Source organism: Tenebrio molitor, unplaced genomic scaffold (assembly GCF_963966145.1).
Source record: "Tenebrio molitor unplaced genomic scaffold, icTenMoli1.1 SCAFFOLD_853, whole genome shotgun sequence".
NCBI lineage: Eukaryota > Metazoa > Arthropoda > Insecta > Coleoptera > Tenebrionidae > Tenebrio > Tenebrio molitor.
In genome coordinates, this window is record NW_027184258.1 from 1 (window position 1) to 10,074 (window position 10,074).

General features: G+C 41.5%; 1 non-coding gene across 1 annotated transcript; it reads left to right on the forward strand.

The window, feature by feature from the left end:
• The first annotated feature begins 8,478 nt into the window (after window positions 1–8,478).
• Window positions 8,479–8,598, forward strand: LOC138141055 (5S ribosomal RNA). Its single transcript, XR_011162952.1, has one exon. It is a non-coding gene; the product is annotated as a 5S ribosomal RNA (ribosomal RNA).
• The last annotated feature ends 1,476 nt before the right edge of the window (window positions 8,599–10,074 follow it).

Genomic DNA, 10,074 nt, shown 5'->3' on the forward strand with positions numbered 1-10,074 from the left:
GATATGCTTGCTTTTGTTGTTTATTTAAAATAATAATGTCTGGTCTGTTATGCTGAATGTGAATGTCAGTTAAAACTGTGCGATCAAAATATAATTTGTAATTGTCATTTTCTAAACAACTTTCTGGTTTATAAATGTAATGTGGTTGTGTATCCTTTAATAAATTGAATTTAACTGCTAAATTCATGTGTATAATTTTTGCGAATATATCATGACGTTTTTTATATTCGCTGTGAGCCAAAAACGGTGCAAGATCTTGTATTGCAAATATAAAACCCTCAGCTCTTTAAAATATCTCCCATGTAAAGACTTTTGTTTTATATTTGCTATAGTGTCATATCACGAGCTCTATTGAGAAAATAATTTTTTAGTGAAGCAATTTGATTGTGTTGTAGAATTTCTAGATTTGAAAAACCCCTACCACCATTTTCGCGTGGTAAATTAAATCTTTCAACAGCAGATTTGGGGTGATGTTTACAAAATTTTGTAAAGAGAACTCTAGTTTGAATATTTATATTCTTTAAATTAGTTTTTGGACCATTTTATAACACCAAAAGAATAGATTTAATTTGATTTGATTGATTAATACCTAAATATTTATAAAATTCTCCTTTATTTAAATTTTTAATGATTTCTCCTTCTTTAGTTATATATTCTAAATTTTCGTAATGACCACGACATATTGATTGATTTTCAGTTATTGTTAAGTTTTATGTCATCCATATAAAGAAGGTGATTTAATTTAATATTAATTTTATAAATTTTAAGAATTTTAATTAACCATGAATGTGGTACTGAATCATAGGCTTTTTTGTAGTCTATGAATTGTTGTTGCATTATTTTCCAAACGTTTGAGACTTAAAATATTCGTCAAATGTTCTTCTTTTTTTAAATCAGAATACCCCTGACAAATCCGAACATTTTGTTTTGCGGTAGATAAAAGTAAACATGGGCCAAGACAGAATATTAATATTCGGTGTGGAATTTTCCTGCGTTCTTGTTCATTTCTATCGAAGTGCTCACGAAAAGTTGTGAATATCAACACTTTGTAATTGTCGTAGTGAAAAATAAAAAAGATAGCTATGGGGCACAACTTATTTCGCACTTCATTAGAAAAGTAACAGTATTAAAATAAAAAAAATATTTTTCTAAATTTCGAACGTTAGGTCTATCCTGACCAGCCGCCAATTAGTGGTATTATTTTATTTTTTGCTGTTTTCCACAATAGTTATTTTTATATTAAATCATTGATTCAAAAAATTGAAATTAAAAATTCAAATTTTTGAAGGAACTCTGAAGTTTCAATGCAGTGACCATGTTGCTAGGTAACTAATAAAAAACAGTGCGTGAAATGAAAAACAGAAATAGTCGTATGCGTTTTGTATGGTTTCTATGGTTTCGATCTTACTAACAATGCAATGAAAATGACCCACTTCAGGCACAGATAACTATGCGTGAATTTCAATTTTTTGAATCAATTATATAAAAACAAAATTGATTTGGCGGCCGCTACACAAAAGTGGTGGGAGGCGAGAACCTGTTTCCGCCGGTCAATTTTAAAATTAATAAATTTTCCCTGGATACGTATTCGACTTATCCGGTACGAGTTATTTTTAAATTAACTTAATGGCCCGTTGCTCTTGTTCTTTTTACATTGAATATGCGATGTTTTGGCATCGTTAGCAATAGTACAATACTCACGCATTTTTAATCTAAATTAACAAAACTTGAATGGATCGGGATTATCACACTTCTGAATTGAAGTTTTCATTCGTTTAAAATATAATTGATAGTAATACGTAATGCGGATTGCCTAAACGTTGCTTCCATCACGTCAACATCACACATTCACGTTCGCCCGTAGAAATGGCGTGATGCACACGAAATCGATCCAAAAAGGCTCATAATATTTGTGTCACGCGAATCTACGTCGAAAACTAGAAAAAAAAAAAATTCAATTCGAATTTCAATAATCGAAACGATGCGTCGTCGATACTAAACGTAGGTAGTAACTAAAGTGTGATCGGGTGCGATAAAAGTGTCCGTCAATAATCATCATCCGACAATCATTTAATAGACGAACGCTAATTTTTGGCACTCACTCGGACGACAGAACCAGTCCAGACGGAAACCGGGGCGCGGGGTGGGTGGGTGGTTGTATGTCCGTGAATCTGTCCGGCGCGCGTCAACATTTCAGTTATCGTCGCGAGAGTTAAAACGAAAGGTGGTTAGTGTGAAAGTGACGTTTTTTCGTGGAGACACGTTACGAAGGGTGAGTACCTAATATAATATAAAACCAACCGAAAACCCACAATAGTGCCCCGGTTTATTATCGTGAATAGGTGTTTGGTAAATATTTTCTGTATTCCAACTAGCAAGTCTTTTATCAAAAAACTCCGGCAACATGGCTATTGTGGTATTGTTGATACCACCTAACTGAAGAACTTAGTTAATAACTAAGTCGACGATTTTATCGGGAAATTGAACGGAGAAACAAAAATAGCTCTTAGCGACAGTTGCCTGAAGTCGCAAATAACGGCGATTGACGAAATCACGTTTTTTTTATTTTAATTCCAATGAACAATACACAGGGTCACAATTATCTGTTATGTATTCTATAATGTTTTGCAAAGTAAATAATGTGAGTTGTCATGCGTAATATTAATTAGCTAAGTAATTTTTGCAAGTATTTTATGTCAGATATGCAATGTATAATAACGTAATGTTGCAAAGTATTTTAATTTTTATGCTAGGTAGAGATAATAACTCGACAATAACTCTTCTCTAATGAAAAAAAAAATAGAAAATGATTTAGGAACATAAAAAATCTCATTAAAACAGGAACAATTGAAATTAAAATAAACATAACATTCTGTACTAAAGTACAGTTTTGTTCACTCCTTTTTTCAAAGTCTTCTGTCCTCTCATTTGCACATACTGCTATTCCAAAACAGTGAAATTGTCTGTTTCAGGGAATCCTTAACGTTCCTTGCTAATGTCAACAACGTTTTCGATGAAACAAAGAGTCGGAAAAATGTCGGCTCATTGTATTCAATAACATACGCGACTACAAAACCATCTGTATCATTTGTAGGAATCGCGGTTTTTTCGATGAGAATTCGTTCTAATTTTTTCTTTCTTAAAAAAGCTAAGTAATTTTAATTTCACTAAAGATGAACATTTAGGCTATATGCTGGGTAATGCAAATCCATCAACCATCAACTAGGTTGTTCAGCAGATGTACGATTGTTTATTTGATTTCTTCTTCCGAAGAGTTGTATTCTGGCAAAATAGAAATTTATTCATAACATAACCTCAATCAACTAAATTATTTCGAATACAATAACCACATAACTACAAGTTGGATAGGCATGGGTGCAAAATACCGATAATGCATGAAACCTAATAATAATAATAATGACATAATAAAAGTTAATTAAAAATCGCTGTTTCACGTCTTTTTCTTTTTTGTTCGAGAGTTTTTGTGGTTCTGAAAAGAACCGTTTATAAATGTGTCGAAAACGAAAAACATCTATTTCGAACTGGTGTACTTGGTGACGGCTTTGGTACCTTCGGAGACGGCGTGCTTGGCCAACTCACCGGGCAACAACAGACGCACGGCAGTTTGAATTTCTCTGCTGGTGATCGTCGAACGTTTGTTGTAGTGTGCCAGACGGGAAGCTTCAGCGGCGATACGTTCGAAGATGTCGTTCACGAAACTGTTCATTATGCTCATAGCCTTACTAGAGATACCGGTGTCGGGATGGACTTGTTTCAACACCTTGTAGATGTAGATGGCATAGCTCTCCTTCCTCCTGCGCTTCTTTTTTTTGTCGCTCTTGGAAATGTTCTTCTGAGCTTTCCCGGCCTTCTTGGCTGCCTTACCACTTGTCTTCGGCGGCATTTTTCAATTCAATTCGATTCAACAAACTCGCGAACTGCTCTGACTCGTGTGCGTGCGTTAACTTTGCACCACCACCTTTCTGATAGGTAGTGTGTTCACCAGAACCCCACCTGAAAACGGGCTCCCACCAATCGTCACGTCCTATTCTCCTATCACGGAGGCTATAAATTCGAAGCACAGCTACCAGCTTTTACAATCGACGAGTCCCGTCCGTCAGTTTTATTACTTCTCGTGGTGTCTAACGAACGAACTTAAAATGTCAGGTCGCGGTAAAGGAGGTAAAGTGAAGGGAAAAGCGAAATCCCGTTCGAGCCGTGCCGGTCTCCAGTTTCCGGTGGGTAGGATACATCGTCTTCTCAGAAAAGGAAATTACGCGGAACGCGTCGGTGCAGGAGCTCCCGTCTATTTGGCCGCCGTCATGGAGTACTTAGCCGCCGAAGTTCTAGAATTGGCAGGAAACGCTGCCCGTGACAACAAGAAGACACGTATTATACCGCGTCATCTGCAGCTGGCCATCAGAAACGACGAGGAATTGAACAAACTCCTGTCCGGAGTTACGATCGCCCAAGGCGGTGTCTTACCCAACATTCAGGCCGTACTTTTACCCAAAAAAACCGAGAAGAAACCTTAAACGAACGATCGATCCATCTCCGTGGCGAAAACTCAAAATATCGGCCCTTCTCAGGGCCACTATAGCTTTTTTTTTTCGTAAAATGACCGATGCATCTTTTCTTTTTGTATTATTATCATTTACGACTGCAATGCCAAAAGGAAAGCAAGGGGTGTTTACGATCTTGGTACATTTATCAGGTAGTCAGTTAGTAATAATTGTCCGTTGTTTCTCGAAAGAACATCATGTTTCTTTTTTTTCCTCTTATTTTTATTTTGTGGTTCTGAAAAGAACCGATTTTGTATTTCGTATTTTATTCTGGTTTTCTCGAACGGTGAAGAGCGCCAGGAAATTAACCTCCGAAACCGTAGAGGGTGCGTCCTTGACGTTTCAAAGCGTAGACGACGTCCATCGCTGTCACGGTTTTACGTTTGGCGTGTTCCGTGTAGGTGACGGCATCTCGGATGACATTTTCCAAGAACACTTTCAGGACTCCGCGAGTTTCTTCGTAGATCAAACCGGAAATACGTTTCACGCCGCCACGACGAGCCAATCTTCTGATAGCGGGTTTCGTGATGCCCTGGATGTTGTCACGCAGGACTTTGCGATGACGCTTCGCTCCTCCTTTTCCCAATCCTTTGCCTCCTTTACCGCGACCGGTCATCTTTTCAGATTATTTCAACTGACACAAAATACCTGCACACCTCGTCCCTAGGAAGTCAACTACCGCAAAATTTCAACTAACGGAGCCTTATATAGATTCAACGGTTCACCATCGACCAATCGACGAAGTCAGCCGTTGACTTTGTTCACGTATAAAAGTACAATTTAATATGGCGGAATTTTTAGTACCCGTTTACCTTTCGACGCGTGCACGTCTAACGATCGTCAGAGTCGATTTTAATAATTGTCAGTTTTGTTTTTCATTCGTTTCATTCGAAATGGCCAGGACCAAGCAGACCGCACGCAAGTCCACCGGAGGAAAAGCCCCCAGGAAACAACTGGCTACCAAAGCGGCCAGGAAAAGCGCTCCCGCCACTGGCGGCGTCAAGAAGCCCCACCGTTACAGACCTGGTACCGTGGCTCTGCGTGAGATCCGTCGTTACCAGAAAAGTACCGAGTTGCTCATCCGCAAGCTTCCCTTTCAACGTTTGGTGAGGGAGATCGCTCAGGATTTCAAAACCGATTTGCGCTTCCAAAGCTCCGCCGTGATGGCCCTCCAGGAAGCGAGCGAAGCTTACTTGGTCGGTCTGTTCGAGGACACGAATTTGTGCGCCATCCACGCCAAACGTGTAACCATCATGCCAAAGGACATCCAACTTGCCAGACGTATTCGGGGTGAACGCGCTTAAATTTTTCCACATCGTGTTTCGGAAGAACAACACGAAACACGAATTTTATAACAAAAAAATCGGTTCTTTTCAGAACCTCAAACTTTACAGGCAAAAAAAAAAATATATCGCCCTTCAACCGGAAATGAATAAAATAAAAATGTCAATAATCGGTCGGTCCTCTCGATTCGGGTTGGGTTGCGGTCGTTCGTAAAATTTTATTGCATCCTGTCATCACCTACCTGCCAGCTGATGCTATCTATTTTATTTGGTTTCGCCGTAAGGATAGTTTTATTTCTTTTTTTCGTCGTAGATTATCGTGTGGCCCTGAAAAGGGCCATTTGTGCGTGCCCCGTTGCCGGTAGTACGATGATGACGTCGGAACGAGGCACAGCCGAACGAACATGAGTCGAGTATCCATCCACGTTTCTCACTTTTTCCTCTTCGGCGAAGCGGCCTTTTTCACCTTGACAGGAATGGCTTTGGCTGTCTTGGGTTTGGGTGCTTTGGGTTTTTTAGTCGGACCAGCCTTGTTAGATTTCTTCGCTTTGGAAGGCGATCGGGGTTTCGGGGCGGCTCTAGTTTTCTTTTCTGCCGAGGAGGCGGCCGATTTCTTGGCTTTCGCTGCGGCGGCGGAGGCAGCGACGGCGCTCTTCTTTTCGGCAGCAGTCTTCTTCGCTTTGGGGGAGGCTTGTTTTTTGGCTGTCTTCGAGGAAGCCTTGTCGGAAGTCGTCGCGACGGCGGTACGTTTGGCGGATGATTTTTTCGTCTTGGATGCGGCGGACGAAGCGGGTTTCCTCTTGTCGGAGGCGGAGGCGACTTTGGCACCACCGGAGGTGGACGAGGCGAGCTTGAACGAACCCGACGCGCCCTTACCTTTCGTCTGAACCAGAGATCCCGACGCCACGGCGCCTTTCAGATATTTCTTGATGAAAGGGGCGACCTTTTCGGCGTCGACTTTGTAATTTGCGGCGACGAACTTCTTGATGGCCTGAAGAGACGATCCTCCGCGTTCCTTGAGTCCCTTGATGGCGTTGTTTACCATCTCGGATGTCGGAGGATGGGACGGTTTCGCCCTGGGATTTTTCGCTTTTTTCTCTTTCTTCGCGTGGGATTGAGGGGTGGCAGCGGAACCGGTGGTGACCGATGATGCTGTTTGATTTTCGACGTCGGCCATCTTTCACGTTAAAACGTTAAAAGTTAATAATAATTATTGAAAAAACACTTGCTCACACACGTACACTTCGAGCACCTCGTGAACGAGAATTGAACAAAAAAATTTTCTAAGTCTTTATAAAATAGTCGCCACTGCGGACGGAAGACTGAACGCGCACCGCGTCCGCCGTCGAAGAAATTGCAGGCCTCGGAATCGTTGCCCGCGTGATGGCATCGTCCTCTTTCCTCGATCACCATCGCCACCGTGTGATCAAGCTGGCCGAACTCGGTTTCCGAAGTTTCCCTGGAGATAGCGAAGTTCGTCTCGGAACGTCGGTGGGTTTCGAATCAGGTACACGCCCCTCCAACCACCAGCCCTAAATCCGGGTCGTCACGGTTTCGATTCGGGACCGACGGTTTACGTCGGCGGTGCGGGGTAGACGCGTCGATTCCGGGAATCCATATTTCGTTCGCCGAAATATTGGTCCATCTCTTCCCGGAATACCGCGCCACCTTCTCGATTTTACGACATCTTCGCGTCGCCAAACGCTTCCGAAACGGTCGAAGCACAGAAAGGACCTGGTGTTCGAACCGAGGCAATTCCGACAACAGGATGCCGCGAACCGCCTCTCCGACGTTCAGGTCGATCGTTTTCGGCGGAAGTTGAAACGGGACGAGTCGACGACGGGTCCCGTTGCCGTCCGGACCCTTCGGGACGGCCGAAAGTCCGTCGAGAGGATCATCCGAAAGGAGACGGTCTTCATCGTCCGACCGATGCCGCACCTACGAGTTTTCCGATATTTTCTTCGACGGATCTTCAGGTTTTCTTCCTTTCTTCCGTCTTTCTCTCTTCGTAATTTCGTGTCCGACCTGCGTCGTCCGAAGTCGGGGTGAAGATCGAAGAAAAAACGCCAAAAATAACAACTCGTCAGCCACGCACACCGCGTTCGAATGTCTAACGGTCCAACTTGGATTTTCGAAGATCGCCGAATCCGAGGGACGATAAATAATAATAATAATAATAATAATGGTAATAAATAATAATGTTAATAATAATAATAATGATATGATGATTATAACGATAATTATTATAGATAGGTAAATAGAAACACAGGTCTCCTCTCGAAAATCGGAACTTCCTGATATTACTTACATATTTCGGTCGATCCAAATGTGGGAATCTCGTCGTCGTCGGAGCAAGCAGCGCGGTAGGTGGGGTGAAATTCTGGATTTTCCACCGCCGCCGGCGGTCGAAAAATGTGCGACGCGGGAGATCGCCAGTCCGTCTAGTAGTCTCTCTTGTCGTTAGAGCGTGAAGTGGTGGTTGTTGTGGGATTTCCCGTTAGTTCGGTCCGACGTCGGTCGTCAGAGGGTAAGTGCATACGGAAACGAAACGCATCGCGTTTTGATGTTCATATTCGTGCATCGGAATGTTAAAAGCAATATATTTTACACCAACGATCACACCTAAACACCACGGCAACGGCCATACCACGTTGAAAAGCACCGGTTCTCGTCCGATCACCGAAGTTAAGCAACGTCGGGCGCGGTCAGTACTTGGATGGGTGACCGCTTGGGAACACCGCGTGCCGTTGCCCCCCAACACTTTTTGTTTTTTTTTGAAATCCATAGCAACCACCGAACCGATTTGTTTTTCGTGCAGGTATTCGGAAACATGCACAGACCCGTATAATGTAGATTCATAGCTTTAAGTACTAGATAATTAAGAAAACAATTTTTTTTGTCGATTAATTGTAAACAATTGCAGAATAAAAACTCGTCAAACGGTAAAGGTTGTCGTTCGATCACCGAAGGTAAGCCACGCGGGCAGCGGTCAGCACTTGGACGGGTGACCGGTTCATTATATTCCTTCCGTGAGTTTAACAAAGATAACATATGCAAATGTCGTAAGTGCGACGAGGAAGACGGCGATCTTTTAATGTAAAAAAAATATATATTAGGTTACGCGTACATGCCACTTTGACTGCTGCTTTATTTTTTTGGTTTTTAAATAATTAGAGATCTGAATTCAACATATCAGTTCTATGTTATAATGGACAGACAATGTTGTATTCTTGGCCCCTAACACGTTAAGACCAACATAAAAACTAGAATAACTTACCATTCGTTAAACGTTAAACAATTTCGAACCACGTTTTTTTGAGCTCGAACAAACTCATAACACAACACTCATTTATTAGTCACTGGACCATTGTAAAACGAGAAGAGAGAAAAACCATGCGAAACTATTTTTAAAACGAAGAGAATAAAGGTTTTAAATGGTAGGGCTGTATGACAGACTTGTCAATTATCGTGGGGGGTACGGCTGAGATTTATGACGAAATCGAGCGGCGCCGGCGGTCGGTCACTTTCACGAAAGAGGTCTAAACACGGGTCGTTTACGATACCCTCTGGTTACTAGAAAAGTTCTAGACAGATGTTTGTCGGCTTTTCGAGGTATTTATTTGTGAGTCCAAAGACTCAATGGAGTAATATCGGACTGAAATTCCAAGATTTTGCTGTGTAATCCAAAAAACTATGTTCCTCGTAACATTTAACGATGTGTTAATTCAACTATTATTTTAATTTTTCGTATACGTATTTATACTAAAAAGTACAGCGCTTCCAACAGTGAATTGTGAATTGAAAATGTTTCAAAGAAAGATCGATAGTTTTGAAAAAAATTACATATTAATAAATTTAGATAGATTTAGAAGTATACATTGCACTTACTTTTCAAAATTATTGTACTTCTGATTTGGTTGAAATAACATAATATGTAGCAGTCATAGTCTTGTGTACATTGCAGTCGCGGCTGGTGTTGGGTAAAACCTTTATTTTTTAGGGGGTCATTACCCAAATGACCTCATGGACCAGCCGTTCCTGTTAGGTTTTATATATCAAATTGATTCGTCTGTCTTTTTCATCATGCCTTCGAAAAGCGAGCTCCTGTTTCGCCAAAGTAACTGTGACGTCAATTAAATACGATAATAAAATTCGGTTTTTCCGAACTTATTGTGAGTGAGAGCAGTGAGAGCATCTTCTTTTCGTATCCCACCTCCACCCGGCGGCAG